We start from the raw sequence: 11,746 nt of genomic DNA on the forward strand, positions 1-11,746 counted from the left end.
AAGGAAATTATTATTCAACTAATTGGTAATTATCTTTTGTTTGGTCAAGAATATACTCATATATATGATTAAAATCGGATTTTAATGACCCAAAACAGTTAAGGCAAGTATCCTCAAGTAAAAACAGCAAGAAATCCCGAAACTACCTCCAACTGACGCTCGAACTCGCCAAGTTGGAGCTACTCGCCGAGTTCATTAGACAGAATCACAAAAATTGAATTTTTTTAAGCAACAAGCAATCAGCCAATGCATCAATTCAATAGAAATCAATCAAAGCTCTGATACCACTGATGGGTTTGAGCCATAAGAACTTTCCTTTGTGCACATGCAAACCCTAATGCTTGGATCTAGGTTTCTCTAATTGAACATGCAATGTATCCAAGGCTTACAATTCTAGATCTAGTGTAAACAATTGAATCATATCATATAAAAATAGATCTAGAAGAATACCTTAGGTTGTTTGCTTGAGACTTCTTGATCTTGGAGCTTAGAGTCATAATTGTCACTCCTCTAATGGCTTACAAACACCAACTAGCAAGAGGATGATCTTGGAAGAGAGAGAGAGAAGGGTAAGAAATCGGCCCTAGGGTTTCTTGCCTTGCATGAATGACGATTTCCCTCACCCAAGGGAACTATTTATACTATGAGCTATTAGGGTTTCACCCTTAACCCTAATTGAATAACTTAGGCCCTAAGCAATCCAAAGATCCTCCTAGATATTAGGCTTGGATGATTTTAAGGTCTCCTAACCCTGAAATCCGTCCACACTTATATCCATAAGGATACATAGCCCAAAACACAACTATCACACATTTGACAGTTTATGCCTCTTTATTCAATTAATCTCTTTAAGTCACCAAATTAATTCTCAATTAATATATAACTTATATCAATCAAATAATATATTAATAATATCTCTTCTATCTTTACAAATCATCCTGTCAAGTTGCTATGGTGAAGGCAACCCAAAAGGACCATGCACAATCGGGTCAAGTACTTACCAAATATAGTTACAAATATCTCTTCTCTCTTTACAAATTATCTTGTCAAGTTGCTATGGGGAAGGCAACCCAAAAGGACCATGAACTACCCTTCGGTCCTAACAACCGAACTTGGGGACTATTCCCCTCCTACTACCACTATCACATATAACATATCATGCCAGCATATAAACATATCATCACATACTGTCAGACGTATTTGGGGTGTCTGACCTACCCTTTGGTCCTAACAACCGAACTCTACTACTATCATATATAACATATCGTGCCAGCATATAACATATTAGGTAGTAACAAACCTAGATGATATCACAAAGATAATCATCTAACATACAACTCCTACTGGTGGGTCGGCATTATGGCCGTATACCCATCTCTACTGGAAGGTAACTCACCTCATAGTATTTGTTGAACTGTGCGGGAATCCTCTGACTGCTGCTACTGTTGCTCCGGAAATCCTCCGGCTATAATTCCCACAAAACACTTAGTCATACCCGGCTAACTGTTCTTAGGGTAAAATGACCATTTTACCCCTGACCAAGTCAAAGTCAAAGTCAACTTCCAGTTGACCTGTGTAACACTCGTGTTTCTAGCCTAGGCATTTATATTGAGGTGATAGTCTAGGTTAACCTTTGTAACTCATTTTGAAGAAATGAAAAAGAATTATGTGAATATTATGTGAATTATGTGTTTTATGCTTAATTATTAGCATTTAATTAATTAAGAATAAAAATAAGCGTCAAAATTAAAGTGTGAGATAAGCCCGATATCTTTACATAAAGTTTTAATGGCCGAAACAAGGAATTCAAGGATATAAAGAATACCAAAATCCGAGTTATAACAAAGAAGTTATGACCTGTCGAAGTTTCGCGACAAAACCGGCACGGTGCTGAATGTCGTAAAAAGTGAGTTTGTGATAAACTACTTTTTAGCCTTAGTAATCTACGAAAGTCGTAGTATTCTTTAAATTGAGAAGTTTGATAAAAGAACGCCCAAATCTGACTTCGTATGAGGAAGTTATGATTTTTCGAAGTTTCAGCTTAGCAGTAGACAACTAAAAACTCGAATTTTAGATTGAGCGATTTTTAGCCGACACAACCTAAATGAGAATTGAAGGTCTCGTAGTAGCACAACGGTAAAAAGTCTGACGAAAACGGACGTCGGATGAAGAAATTATGAATTTTTAACGGATTTCCTGTCCGGTCTGTTAAAAATAATAATATAAAAATTAAATTCAAAATTAGTCAATGAAGTCTAAACGGAAGTTGTAGAGCGTAATTTTAGCTACGCGTGCATATAAAGAACGTCAAAAACGGAGTTCGTATGCGAAAGTTATGGATTTTAGATGTTTTGGCGCGAAAAACGATAAAAATCCCAAAACCGAGGAATTTCGCACACGTGGACTTCGGCCACGTCGCCCTCGCTCAAAACGCGCCACGTATCCGAGCTGCTGAGTCACAAAGCCACCTGGCGAGGCATGTCATGTCCTTCCGAGTCCGAGCTGCGGTCCAATCCGTTGACTACACGTATAAACTTCGGTGGCAAGCCTCGCATCCGACGCATGTGTAGTGACTCATCCGTCCGAGCCTCGAAGAAGGAGCCACGTCCGAAGCCTCGACTAGATCGTGGCCCAACCAGGAGGTGACAGCGAGCCCCTCGCATGTGCAGACCATGTGCGAGCCATCCCCTGCGAGCTTCGGATCTGCGACACGTGGCCTCTTCTCAGCCCTTAAATCAGAAGCCTCGCCCCTATATATAGAAGGGTGCGAGACCTCCCAGATATATTTTGGAATCTTGTCATTTTTAGCCCCTAAACCCATATTTCTTTCATCTTAACATCCCCCAAAGCCCCGATATCAATTATAAGCCCCAGAATACTCCACGAAGTGCCCGAGAAGCCCGGAAAATTTATCTTTTCGGTTTCGAAGCCTGACCTTTGCAAAGCCCAGTTTCTCAATAAAACTCCTGGTTTTATTAGAAACGATCGTTTTAGGAAGCGAATTGCTGCCCGATTATCATCAAATCATGTGAGTGTATAGTCACTTTCATTCTACACATAGATATGAAGTATTTACCTTATAATACGTGCTATGTGTAAATATATTAGTTGTTTATTTGAGGTGATTGTTGAGTTGATGTTTTATACAAGTTTTAAACTGTATAAGTATTTTTATCTACAAATATGTTGGGTAGAACATGGGTAGATAGTGATATGTGATAAAATAAATTTTATGAGAGGCCTTGATGTGTTTTGAGATCCAGTCATCTAGCGGAGTTTGGATGACAACCACGGACTTTCTAGACAGTCCAGTGGGAAACATTAGCAGGTCCGCAACATGTACGTGTCAATGAACTAAGAGTGTTCATTCGCTGTACTCCATCCCCCTCATGTTTGCCTTTAGGACATGTATAGCCGAGGAAACCCCTTAGCAGTAGTGTCCATCCTGATGATATTCTTTAGGCTAGGTCCCTTGTGAAAAGTGTTTAGGGACGTAAAGTGAGGATAACGGGAACGGGTAATCAGTGCTATTGTTGATTGGTGAACTTAATAAGTTTATTATTACTGTGGGTTGAAAACCCTATATGCTCACTAGGCTCCCAAGCCTGACCCACTCAGCTTTTTATGTTACAGGTAGTGGACCCTGAGCATAGTTGGAGGACGACGAAAGATTTTTGGATTATAGGCTAGTAGTTGTAAATAACTGTTGAAAGGCTTATAATGTCTTGTTTATGCTTTTGATTTGTATCGGAACATGACATCCCGAGGTTTTGATATATATGGAAAATATATACCTTCTTAATGAAGGGTTTTGATAAACTTTCATCATATGTTGTTTGGGGACCAATTCTGCAACATCTTTTAAAAAGATTTCTCTGATTTTATTTTAAAAAACATAAATTAAATCGGTCTTTTTTGGCCGAGAAATTAGGGGATGTCACAACCTGACTCGCCGAGTTGGCTCGCCAACTCGCCGTGTCCCTATCCCTTTACTCGTCCTCATCCATGACCCCACTCGTCGAGTTGGGCCGTCAACTCGACGAGTTCTTCTCTCATATGAACATCACATGAAAACTCATCCGACTCGCCGAGTTGATGAACAACTCGTCGAGTTCACCTTCATATGATGAACAAGTTTTGTCCTTGACTCGCCAAGTTGATGAACAACTCGTCGAGTTCATCTTCATCCTTAAGAAGATTGCCTTGGACTCGCCGAGTCTGCTCATGCACTCACCGAGTCCCATGAATTTCCAGAACAATGGATTAGTCCAGAACGTTGGGTCACTCCCCGGGACTCCCTAAAACCTTTACACACTCAATTGGGTCCTTTTGACCCTCACTGAATGGGACAGAAACTTTGGACTCGCCGAGTCGGTCACATCCCTTCACTAAAACTTCTATTTCTGATGTACAACCCTTGATCAAAAGATAGATCTATGCTTCTACAATCGATCTAGCACGTAAAGTTACAACCTTTACGTGCTTGCATGGGACTTTGAGCTCAAAAGGTCCTAAAACAAGCTCTTACAATGCATGGGGCCTTCTTTGAGTGCAAAAGCCACTCCTTTCTGCCTTGTAACCCCTCTAAGGACCTAGATCCGAAACATCAACCCCCAACCATGCTTGCAAACATGGTTGGTGACCAAAATGGCTTAGAAATGCCCTAAAACTCCACAAAATGGGATCTATCTAAAGAGCAAACAAGGTATAGACTTTATACCTTCTGAAGACTGCAAATGATGCTCAAAATCTGATCCCTCAAGCTTCCTCTTGATCCTTCAATCTTTTCCTTCCTTCCTTGGATCACAAAAGCACCAAAATCACTCCAAATGCCTTAGATTGCTTTAATAACGGCTAGGGTTTGCTATGGGGGTCTTCTGGGAACTAATGGGACGAAGGAGGCCGAGTTAAGGTGTTTAAATATGGTGCAAACCCTCGGATTAGGGTTTTTGTCCAGACAGGGCCTACTCGCCGAGTCCGGGACTCGACTCGTCGAGTCCACAACTTAAACTCCGCATCTCATCCCGCTTCTACTCGGCGAGTTGGTCCTTCGACTCGCCGAGTCTAAGGCCAAAATGCAAAATATTTTAAAGAAGAGAATACGTACCAAGAACCAGGTGCTACAAATCTCCCCCACTTATTTTAGACTTCGTCCTCGAAGTCTGTTGCTCGATCCTGAAACAGCTCAGGGTAATGCTCCATCATCTCATCCACCGGCTCCCAAGTCCACTCCGACCCCTTCCGGTGTTGCCATTGCACCTTCACGAGTTCCACTCTCTTGTTCCTCAGATCCTTTGACTTCCGGTCAAGGATTGCCACTGGTCGCTCAATGTAGTTCAAGCTGCCATCAACTTGAATGTCCTCCAAGGGTACCACTGTTGAGGCGTCCACCAGACACTTTCGCAGCTAAGAAACATGCAAACTGTTGTGTATCTGACTGAGTTCGGCTGGAAAATCCAGCCTATACGCCACCTTGCCCACCGGGCTATAACCCTGAATGGTCCAATGTACCTGGGGCCCAACTTGCCCCGCTTCCTGAATCGGATAACACCTTTCCATGGAGACACCTTCAAGAGAACCATATCCCCAACCTGGAACTCTAGGTCTGATCGACGCTTATCGGCATAGCTTTTCTGCCGACTCTGAGCAGTCTGAAGCCTGCTCCGGACCTGCTGAATCTTTTATGTCTTCTTGAGCACTACCTCAGTGCTCCCCATTACCCTCTGGCCAACCTCACCCTAACATATCGGGGTCCTGCACTTCCTCCCATATAACATCTTGAAGGGAGGACGATCAATGCTCGCATGATAACTATTGTTATAGGAGAACTCTGCCAATGGAAGGTAGGTATCCCAGCTAACTCTGAAGTCTAATACGCATGCTTGCAGCATATCCTCCAGGGTCTGGATGGTCCGCTCACTCTGACCATCCGTCTGCGGGTGAAAGGCGGTGCTAAAATGCAGACGAGTACCCAACTCGTCATGAAAATTCCTCCAAAACCTGGAAGTGAACCGCACATCCCTGTCTGAAATCACTGAAACTGGCACACCGTGCCGCGTCACCACCTCCCGGATATAGATGTTGGCCAACTTCTCGGCCGAGATGCTCTCCTGAATCGGGATAAAATGGGCACTCTTGTGGTTTGGGAGTTTGATTTTGACTTGGATCTAGCATCTTGATATCTTTTCTGACTTTGTGGAGGTATAAAGTCTCAACCTTGTTCATTGTATCTTTAGATCTTGTGTTAGGACATTTTATGAGCTTTTTAGTCCCAATCTTCTTGTCTTTGGAGTTTAGGTGAACTCCAAAGCATTTGAGAGCATTATCTAGCGTCTAGAACATGGTGTTGGTTGGAAAGTGGTCGTGCATGACCTAGTGTGGTGTCCATGCAATTGGTGTAACCGTTAAGAGCTTAGGATTAGAGATTTTGACTTATTGCAATATACTAATGGATAAAGTTGGAAACCTTACCCATCAAGACCTTGAAGATATTTAGATATGAGATTTGGAGCCCTTATAGTAAAGGGATAAGAGCTTGATCCATTAATTTGTACCTAAACAGTTGCCACAACGTGGTGGCATACTTGCCACGACATGGTGGCTGGTTTGTGTAACATCCCGAGTCCAGGTATACCTCATAACCCTTGGTCTTTTGAGTACTTGTCCATTTTAGTCCCTTTATGAAAAAGGTGGTGAATGAGTATGTGAGGCGTACGTGAGTGTATGCTCAACGTACTCATATGCATGCATTTGACGCGGAAGCCACCTAGTACGCTGGGCGTACTAGGCCCAGAGTGAAAACCCTAATTTAGGGTGAGACCCCTATTTAAAGGATATGATGGCCTCATTCCTGGCCACTATTCTCAGACAACAACCCTCCTAAACTATAGTTTTCGTTCTTAGGGTTTGTGAGTGTATTTGAGAGCCTTGAGAGTATTCTTGTGTTTCTTTGGAGTGAAGAAGGAGCCTTGAAGAAGAAGAAGTGGGATTCCAGGCCTTGGATCTGAGCTTATCTGAGTGAGGAGTTTCATTTTGAGGTATAAATCTTCAAGCTTTCCCACTCTTTTTTTGTACATCTTAGTAGAGTATTTTAGGGTTTTGTCCCAAAAGTTGAGACTTTATGAGATATTGTACTCCAGAGACCATGATCAACCCCCTTTTAGTGTATTTAGTGTTGAAGTGTCATAAAAATCCAATCTTGGACGTTGGAATCAAGCCATGCATGAAATATGAGCTCTTTGAGTTAAGAGAGTGGATGTTCTGTGTGATTGTGACCACATCAGCCATGCAAAGGCTTAAAGGCACTGACTTTATGGAGTAAGAGCTGTTAGGGAGTCCAGATCTGTTATGTGAGTCAAGGACTTAACTGATTAAGACCAAATGAATGAGAAGAGTGAAACTGGGATGTAAGATGGGTGTAATCCCAGTACGCGCAATGTAGGGGTCGTGCATCCCCGATGTTTGCATGGCAGCTGAGTACGCCCAACGTAGAGAGCTGGTACGCGTAACGTACTCCCTGCCGTTGACTTTTGGTTGACTTTTAGGGTTTGGTCAATTTATGGACAATTATGGCCATTGAGGGGAAAACTAGTCTTTTACCCTTCTGCGAGACTGTAGAAAGGTTAGTGTAGCTTCTTGAGAGTCGTGATTAATTCAGAGAATCTCGAATTCACGATCTGACTCGTTGAGTTACCCTTTAACTCGCCGAGTTTCTCCTTATGACAGAATCGGTGTAACACCGTAAATTTTCGAACAAAATTTTCATTTCTAAATTACAAAAATTCTCATAATGCAGTTCACAAAAATCCCAATTATCAATTTAACAAAAAACAGTTCCATAATTGTTTGATTAATAATCCAGGATCCTAAAAAAGATAACTCTTTATCTCATGTGTACAATCAAGCCGACGCCTTCCCGTGATCCTGAGAAGTACCTGAAACACATAACACATAACACGGTAAGCACAAAGCTTAGTGAGTTTCCCAAAATACCACAAATACACATGAGCCACTCGAGGCTATAACTCTGTAAGACCCTCCGGTCAATGTGTCTCAGTGGGACCCTCCAGTTCCACAACTCTAATGGACCCTCCGGTCCTAACTCTGTGGACCCTCTGGTCCTAACTATGTGGACCCTCTGGTCCTAACTCTATAAGCTTATAATAAATACACAACATAATTCACATGGACATAATGCAGGACATCGCAGTACTCAAATAAACACATAAGATCAATATATACACATATTACCATAACAACATAAGTCACAAAGACAATATGCACGATAACTCATAACACATAATAAACAAACAAGACCCTCCAGTCGATAGTGTACTAAGACCCTCCGGTCTATATGTACTGAAACCCTCTGGTCAATAATATACTAAGACCCTCCGGTCAATAGTGCAAATAAGACCCTCTATTCATCAACAAAAATAAGACCCTCCGGTCACACACAAATTACAACACATATAAGTATAGTGAGAAGACTCACCTCGAATGGCGAACAGATCCTATACATGTTGCTGCTACACTCTGGCTTCTATCACTAAGCAAACCCACAAATAACCCCATTAGGTACAACCTTAAGATTATTAGGTCTAAATATAGTCCACCAATCCGGTCCATAATATCTCAAGTCCATTAGGCCCACCAAGGCCCAATCATGGCCCAATTTTCCAAATTGGGCCCAAACCCTCATATGGCCCTTACCCTAAAGCCCATCTAAATATTCTGGTTCACATGACTGCTCTTGGATGGCCCATCAATGGCCCAAACACCAACCCAAATAGGAAAGCCCAACACAAGGCCCAAGAAAAATTAGGGTTTTCACATAAAATGACGATTAGGGTTACGTGTTTCTCTCTTGACCCATTAAAGACTTAGCCCATTAAGGACTTAACCCATTCAGCCCATCATTCCACTAAGACATCATATAATAGAATTGTCATGAGTTATATCTTCATTCACTGGTCCAAATGCGGGTCCTAATAGGCCCAATCCAACAAGCCCAAAAATTAGGGTTTTTAGCCCAATAGCCATCCATCAAGCCCAGATCAAGCATTTAGGCCAATTAGGGTTTACTATGCCAAGCACCACCCATTACCACCCCGGGTAGTGGAGGTCATGGCGGCTCATGGCGGCGGGCTGGCGGTAGCCACCATTTCTATTGGTGGTAGTGATGGTTCCTGTCCAAAAAGTGTATAAATGACCTCCCATATAGAATACACACACACAGCCACCACCCACGGTGACTGGTGGCGGCCAATGGTAGCAGAAAAACGAAATGGGTAGTAGCCACCACCTTGAAGTGGTGGTGGTGGCGGTCTCTTTGATTTTTAACTGTGCAAACCCATAAACACGCTCACAGATGCGATTTGAGCACACAAACATAACCAAATTAGCCTCACAGGTGGCAGACGACTAATAATGGCATAGCAGCGGCGACCCTTGGCCACCAGCGACCACCGTCGGCGGTCAAAACGCCATATACGCAATGGATGGTGAAAGGAAGAGGAAACATATTGCGGTTGGACTTAATGAGCAATTATGATGGCTCCCGGCTCACACACGATGTACGCGTCGTGCATCACGGCCTTCAGCGGTTTCCCTCCGGCTTCACATCCCGTTCTCCGCAGCAGTATGAGGCGGTGCACAATGGTGGCAACAGGTGACACATCGCTTGATTGGAATATCGATGGAGATGATGGGTGGCAGCTAAGGACTCACTCGCGACGGCTGAAGGTGCTTTAAAGGTATGGTGGCGGCCGATATGCAATAGTGTAGCGCTAGGGTTCCTAATCCCATCCGAACAAAAGGAAAACAAGTATACAAGATTAACTCATGATCCTCCCAAACTATGATGAAAATTAAACACTTTTGGTCCCTCCCCACTAATTTATTTTCAATGCAATTCCAAAAGTTACCCTTTAACCCCTGATTCTATAGACGCCTTTCAAATCAGGTCCAAAACTTACCATACACACCCTGACTTCTGAAACCCTTCTCAATTTGATTCCATAACTTAATCTTTTAACCCTAAACTCCAAAAATTATATCAATTAGCTCCCCAACACCAACACCCTACTAAATATTATTTATTCTAGGATTATTATTCATTTATAAATCTTTTTCTACTCATTTACTCAATAAACGGGATGTTACAATCGGGACTTTCCATTTGAACTCGTCGATTCCTTTCTTGGACTCGTGGAGTTGTCCTTCATACATTCGGGACATCTCCAGGCAACTCATCGAGTACCTCCTTGAACCCGATGAGTTCCTTAGTCTTTCATAGTCAAGGAACCTTGACCAACTCACTGAGTCATCTTCTAAACTCAATGGGTTGGTTCGAAGTCAGAAAGTAAAGGGTTACGATCCAACTCGCTGAGTAGCTTGATCGAGTCGTTGAGTTCCCTTTAGTCTACACTCATTCAGTCAATTCTACTCGAGTCCAATGCCTCTATGAAACATCCCAAAAATCACGACTGAAATTTTTTCTTCCAATCATTACTAAAACTATGTTTATAAAAACATATCATAAAGCATAACATAATTCAGAGTATTAATTCCAAAACATAATTTCATTATCAAAGTAAAACATCCCAGGCGGAATAATCAATGGTGTGTGCCATGCGATCACCCCGAGCTCTTCCCTCCTCTACCGGAAGTACCTAAAACCAAAACTGAAAACCGTAAGCACGAAGCTTAATGAGTTCCCCCAACCTACCACATACCCTGCATAAACACATACTGCACATATTGGGCCACGCCCGCTATTCCGGGCCTCGCCCGCTACCTCGGGCCTCGCCTGCTACAACGGCCCCGCCTGGCTTCGAGCCCCGCTCGGATATAGATCTGTTTCACTTAGGCCTCGCCTGTCACTGGGCCTCTCCCACTAACATATACTAACACATAAACATATCACAACACATAAGCTAAACATATACTAATGAATCCTGTCCTAAGGCCTCGCCTATCTTGGGCCTCGCCCTTGTCCTGTTACTGATGAGTCATGGAACCTTGTCCACGCTCCTACTAATAGTGAGATACGGGCCCAGCCCATACTCACTCCTTCCCTAACTTGGGCCTCGCCCCTGTTCTGCTACTAATGAGATGTGGAACACCATCCACACTCTGCTATTGGTGAGATACGGGACCTCGCCCACACCCACCTCCCTACCAGGCACATACAAGTATCACACAGACAACAAGTATACTCTATCAGGCAAACCATTCCTTGGGCACCCGTCCGCTATCAATGGACCTTGGTCCTAAATATCATACTGGCATACAGTGCCTAGGGCTAACCCCTGGGTCTTCCTACTCATATCTACATGGGCCGACATTGTGGCCTTAGACCCATTTACACAAAGGGAAACTCACCTGCACTGCTGAACTTGCCGATAACCCTCTGGCTGCTGTCTGATAATTCTCTGAACCGCTGCTCCTCTAGCTCCCCGAGCTATCAATATCAATATACATATCACTTAGTTCCAAACTGAACTCTAGAAACCAAACTAAGTCAACTCTAGTCAAATTCAATCTTTCTGGCTGACTCTACTCGCCGAGTCAGTCCTTTGACTCGTCGAGTACATATACTCAGAACTCTCATAATGCGACCCAACTCGCCGAGTCACCCCAAGACTCGTCGAGTTCAACGATCTCTGAATCCCATCCTGTCCAACTCACTGATCTGAGCCTTAACCAGAAATAGGGCTGTTCACAATTCGGATAAAACCGAATT

Source organism: Lactuca sativa, chromosome 5 (genome assembly GCF_002870075.4).
Source record: "Lactuca sativa cultivar Salinas chromosome 5, Lsat_Salinas_v11, whole genome shotgun sequence".
Taxonomy (NCBI): domain Eukaryota; kingdom Viridiplantae; phylum Streptophyta; class Magnoliopsida; order Asterales; family Asteraceae; genus Lactuca; species Lactuca sativa.